Source organism: Panicum virgatum, chromosome 1K, assembly GCF_016808335.1.
Source record: "Panicum virgatum strain AP13 chromosome 1K, P.virgatum_v5, whole genome shotgun sequence".
NCBI lineage: Eukaryota > Viridiplantae > Streptophyta > Magnoliopsida > Poales > Poaceae > Panicum > Panicum virgatum.
The window spans coordinates 29,214,277-29,220,276 of record NC_053136.1 but is presented as its reverse complement, the minus strand read 5'-3'; positions in this window follow the sequence as shown (position 1 = coordinate 29,220,276).

Sequence of the window (6,000 nt, the reverse complement as noted above, 5' to 3'; positions counted from 1 at the left end):
AAGATTGGCATAGACTCAAGAATGCCAAGCGCACTGAACGTAGGAGAAACGTCGCGGATCAATAGCGATGCATCACCCAAGACATGGACGCCGAGTACACGGCTGCCAGCGAGTGCGAGTTCTGCACCCCCTAGCTGATATTGTTGAAGCTACAACCCTCCTCCGTGGCACACAATGCCCGGCGGTGGAGAGATCCCTCTGACTTGCTTAGCGCACCTACATACACCTCGACAAATAGAACCCGATCCGATCGAAGTTCAACCGGTCGGGAATAAGAAGGCAGCAATACGCCTATTCTGAATTGTCCTCAAGCTAGTCAGACTATCGGCGAAAGGCTGAGGCAAAGGTCGGGAGGCAACACCATGGGCGGCCAAGGCCACCAGGACCCACTCCCCAATCTCCGCTCAGCCGACCTCCGGTAGTTCATCAATGCCGGCTACTATGCCCATAACATCATTAACATCAGGCAGCAAGAGCGCGCTATAGGATCACCATGCATCAGTACATAAGGACTTCAAGTTGGTCAGAAGCACCAAGTACAACTGCAAGCTCGCCCCACAACAATGGCTCCGCCGCTACTCTACGGTCATAGAGGTCGCGTGAGGCTCCAATAGCACAAAGGTAACTTACTTTCTAATGGCATTGGAATCTGCCCCACTCACATGGCTTGAGAGCCTCAAGCCGGAATCTATCGACTCGTGGGACGACGTGAAGAAAGCCTTCGTCGATAACTTACAAGGTTCCATGGCATGGGCAGGTACTCGCCTTAACCTGTCCTAGTGCAAATTTGGTCTAGGAAAATATAACTAAGAATCAAGAACCAAACTGAAAGAACCAAAAATCAGAACCGAGAAATTTGGTTCCTGTTGGGTTCCTGTTTCACTCAGTTAATTCGGTTCGGTTCCTGGTTAACTGAGAGAACCGAACCTGATAACATTTAGCCCATTAACTCATTGAGCCCAATATAGCACCGGCTAGCCCAACTGGCACCAGACGGCAAACCCTAACCCTAGACTACATAGTCCTACCTCTCCAACTCCCCAATCCCAGCCGCCCCTGACCCTAACTCCCGTCTGACCGTTCGACGTCCAGAGCAGCCGGGCTGCGAGCCAGGAACCGCCAGCATCACCCACCCTGCCGGCTGGTGGCCGCTACCGACCCTGATGATGACATCAACACCAACGATACATCCACACCGACATCGCCGCCGCTTGGACCTATTGATGATGAGGACATCAACACCAACAATACATCCACACCAACATTGTCGCCGCTTGGACCTATTACTCGTGCTCATGCTCATCAGGTAAGCTCATTTTTAAGCTCTTGTCCCAATGGAAATGCGCACACTTCTGTTTTGCTTAGGCAAAAATCCAGAGTATCCGAGCCAAAACCCGAAGTATTCAGGCTAAGGACCGGATGTCCGGACCCTAGTGTAAGGATCACCGGGGTGTCCGACCCTAGAGGGGGAGGGGGTGAATAGGGTTGCTAATCGATTTCTATCCTAGGGCTCAATCTATTTGCATAAGATAAACCTAACACGTCCTACACATGCTAGTTATGACTAAGGTTTATCTGTGCTACTCTCTATTTACCCCTAAAGACTTGCAACCTATAGCCAATCCTAATCAAACTAACTAGGAAAGTAAAGGCACACAAGATAGAGTAAATGCGAAAACATAATACGGTAAGTAAAGAGGTAAGGGAGAGAATATGCAAACTCCCGTGAAGACACCAAGACACACGATTTAACGTGGTTCGGTTAGGACACCAAGTCCCTCCCTACGTCCACGACCACTTGTCCAACAAGAACAAGTGTGATGCCAAGTCTCTTCGCTTGATCACCGTCTTGCGTTCGCCACCAAGGCTTCCGGCAAGCAAAGGCTAAGTGGCGCCAAGTCACCAAGACAATGCCACCGCCACTGTCTCTCTCAAAGCATCACCAACGGCACCATCTTCACTATTGGAGCTTCTCACCAAGAGGGGTCTCCTCCCCTGCACAAAGTGCCGTTGCCTTTCCACACCAAGTCGGAGGGTCACACCATGAGTACACGATTGCTTGCCGCAGCAAGACTTTGCTCAAGGTTGATCTCGCAAGATCAAGTCCTCCCAAGCACTAAGCTTTTCAAGCTCACACTTGCACTAAGCTATTCTAAACTTGAATGTGGCACTAAGCTCAATATGGTGGATGGAGTTGATGTTGATCTTCAATAGAACTTCCAGAGTCTCCAACAACCTCAAATGACCTGGCCTTGGGGGTATATATAGGCAGCACAAGCAAATATAGCCGTTGGAGAAAAGCTGCCAGAAAAATACTTAACGCCTGTTAATCCGACGCACCTCCAATAGCCATCGTCGGTTTAACCGGTGATACTAAACTGCCCACCTCAAAAACTAGCTGTTACATGTACGGGCAATCAACCGATGCTGCGTCGGTTTAACCGGTGAGTGTAGTTGTCCTGTGAACTTCTGAAAAACTAACTCTCTGGACAACTGCACCGACGTTCACCAAGACCCAATCGTCGGTTCATCCGGTGTATAGACCTTGCCTCAGCTTTTGGGTCCATTGCACCGACGTATTCAACTTCCCTAATGTCGGTTCAACCGGTGAAACCAAAATTCCTGGTATGCTCCAAGTCAATGCACCGACATTTGTGATTTTCTCAGCGTCGGTTCAACCGGTGATACTAAAGTATCTCTGTCTTGATTTCTTTGACTTGGTTTCTTCACGGTCTCTTCAATTCTTTGTCCTTTGGACTGAAGAGGTTTCGGGCCTAGCTACGCCTATCTTCTCTTTGTCATCACTTGAACCTAAAAGCCTGAGAATGGTCATCTTAACAATCATATTAGTCCAAGTATTGTGTGTGTCATCAATCGCCAAAACATTATATTGAAATATGGCATGAGAGGTCATTTTCGCTACACCTGGCCCGGAGTCTCCAGGCCTATACCTAGAGCATTTGGGTTTTTCAGTCCACGGTGCTGCTGCACCACCCTATTTTGGCCCAATGGGCCATGTATCCAGTTGAGCCCAATTTGGACGAGTCCTAGGGTTAGGTCACGACTCCTAGTCGTCCTCTCTTGTACTTATACCCCCATCCGCCACCATAGATGGGTTGGGTTTTGTTTAGATGCAAGTTTGCTTTCGCAGCTTCCTGAGAGCGCGTGTGTTGTAGAAACCACTTGTCTTCTTGTATTCGAGACCCTAACTTCATTTAATCTAGATTCATATCTTGAGATTTAGCTCATGTTTACTTGTTCTTGCTAGTTCTCGATTGCTTGCAGGACAGGTGCCCTCGTGGCCGGGCGTCGCAAACCGCAGGTTGGTGGCGACCATCAGAGAAGGTGTATTAGTTGCTAAGGCATAGCATCCCTCGATTGCTGAAGTCAACGTCTACTCCCTTCCCCTAATCGAGTTATCTAGATTTACCCTCACTGAAATATCAGGAACAAACCCCAGTGGGTTCCATCAGACCCTGGCCCCAGCACGCACTATACCACCGCCACCCAACGCCCGCCCCCAGCCATCGCTCGCCGACCCCGGCCACTAGGCTACCCCCGACCCCGGTCAGCGGTGGATGTTGTGGTGGAGGCAGAGGACGACACCTTCTTCTTACCTACTCGCGCCTCCTCTTCCCCGCAACACACCTCCTCTTCGTAGTGGTGCACGGCTGATCCCTGCTCCACACCCCGGGTGGCGCGCGGCTAGCGCATGCGTGGCTGGCGCAGATTTTGTGAACTATGTTGAGATATACTCATTTAATTTGGTTATAACCAGAACCGAACCGAAACCAAATTTCCTTAGTTCCTATCTCTGAAAAGAACCAATCGGTCCCTATTTTCTGAGAACAAAACCTGTGTAGGAATCAAGAAACCGAACCGATCGGTTCGGTTAGAACCGAATGCCCAGGTCTAGTGCAAACAAAAGCGGAACGAGATTCTACGATCCTACACCCATCGCATCTTCGAGACATGCACCACCATCGCCAATATGTCCGACCAGGATGTCATCGACTGTACCACAATGACATATACGAGTGGGTTGTTTACCGGGAGTCCGATTGCAACCGCCCAAGATTGTCGTGGAGCCCCAAGGCTGGATGGAGTTGCGGCGGCGACCACAACAATGGCAAGTGGAACAATGACCACCGCAACGACAATAGAGACTAGCAAGACAACTCAAGTTCTTCCTAGAAGTGCAAGCTAGATGATACCGTCGTGGCTATCGAGCGCCCCCTACACGGCAAGAAGTCATCCACAACGTAGGAGCAGTTCATGAAGCTTCTGCAAAAGCAATGCCCATGGCACCCAAACTCCAAGCACTCGGCTATCCAGTGCTACAACCTCCAGAGGACGATCAACGCCCCACCTCTTGACAAGGACAAGAAATAGGGCAAGGACAAGGAGGACAGGTCGGAGGATGCCTCCAAAGTAGTCAACGTCATCTTCGGCGGCGACTCCAACTTCCTCACTAGGCGAGCCCAAAAGCTCACACCATGAGATCATGGCAATCAAGCCAGCCATGCCACAATTCATAAGGTATCTAGAAAGCCCTATTACCTTCTCTAGAGAGAGCCACTGGACCATTTTCTTCGAGATGGGAAAATTCTAGCTTGTACTGGACCCCCAAGGTGGCAGGCGTCAAGCTCACCAAGGTGCTTATCGACGAAGGGAGTGTGCTGAATGTTCTTTTCATGAGTACTTTGAAGAATGTGGGGTTGGACATCACCAAGATGCTTACCTCGACAAGGGCTCCGTTCTACGAGGTCATTCCAGGGAACACGACTATATCCCTAGGTTAGGTGGTACTGCAAGTTACCTTCGAAACTCGTGAGTACAAGACCGGGTACCTCAAGTTTGAGGTGGAAAACTTTGAAATCTCAAACCACACTATCCTCGGACGATCGAACCTGAAAAAATTCATGGCAGTACCACACTATCTGTACCTGTTGCTCAAGATGCCAAGAACACATAGAGTACTAACTCCCCATGACAACTTAAAAATGTCGTACAACTACGACCAGGATGGCCAGACCAGGAGGCCATCAAATACGCCTCAACCACACGTGTGCTAGATACTTCTGCGGAAGTACTCGCGGCCACTTAGCAGGTCTCCAAGTCTGCGATGGAGATCCCGACCAAGAAGTCGAGCCAGTCAAAAGTGTAGCCCACCAATGACATCGGCACGGAGACCATCAAACTGCAAAGAGGGCAACACTTCCAAGACAACACTCATTAGTTTTCTTAGAAAAGTTCCCTCATCGGTTTCCTTAGGCTAGCCGAGACATCTTTGCATGGAATAAACCAGCGGACATGCCAGGAGTGCCTAAGGAGTTGATCGAGTATTCTCTCAATGTGTGGACCCTAAGGCCACCCCCAAAGAAGCAATGACTGCAAAGGTTTGCTCACGATAAGAGGGAGGTGATCAAGAATGAGAGAGAAAAACTGCTCATGACATGATTAATCAAAGAGGTAGGGGAAGGGGCAGCGGCGTTCATTGGAGATGAAGGATACATAGGGAGAAGGGGTGAAGGGATGGGAGTGAGAGGAGAGGGAGGTGAAAGGAGGAAGGGGTGGGGGTGGGAGGAGGGCGGTCCTCGCCTACATCAACTGACGGGGACCAGATATCTTGGAGGAGGAGAAGAGGAGGGGAGAAAGAAGGTGGAAGACGGATTGAACTTGCTGGCATCGGAGGTGACACCAGCGAGGCGCATGACAAGCTTCGAGACGGGTGGGTGGTCGGTTTTTTTCCCACCCAAACATGATGAGCGGATAAGGGCAGGGGCTCTAGCGGGAGGCTCTCACTGAATCCCAATCCCGAGAGCCTCTCCGCCTAGAGACTTCCTTAAAAATGTTAACTGCACACGAGGTGCAAGTATCCATACACAATCGAGAGGTGAACAGATTTTTGTATAGCCGACCATGCTGATCATGGTGCAGTCGATCCGCTTAAACAACATGTAGAGGGCCTCGTTTTCATTGAGGATAAGGTAGCATTTG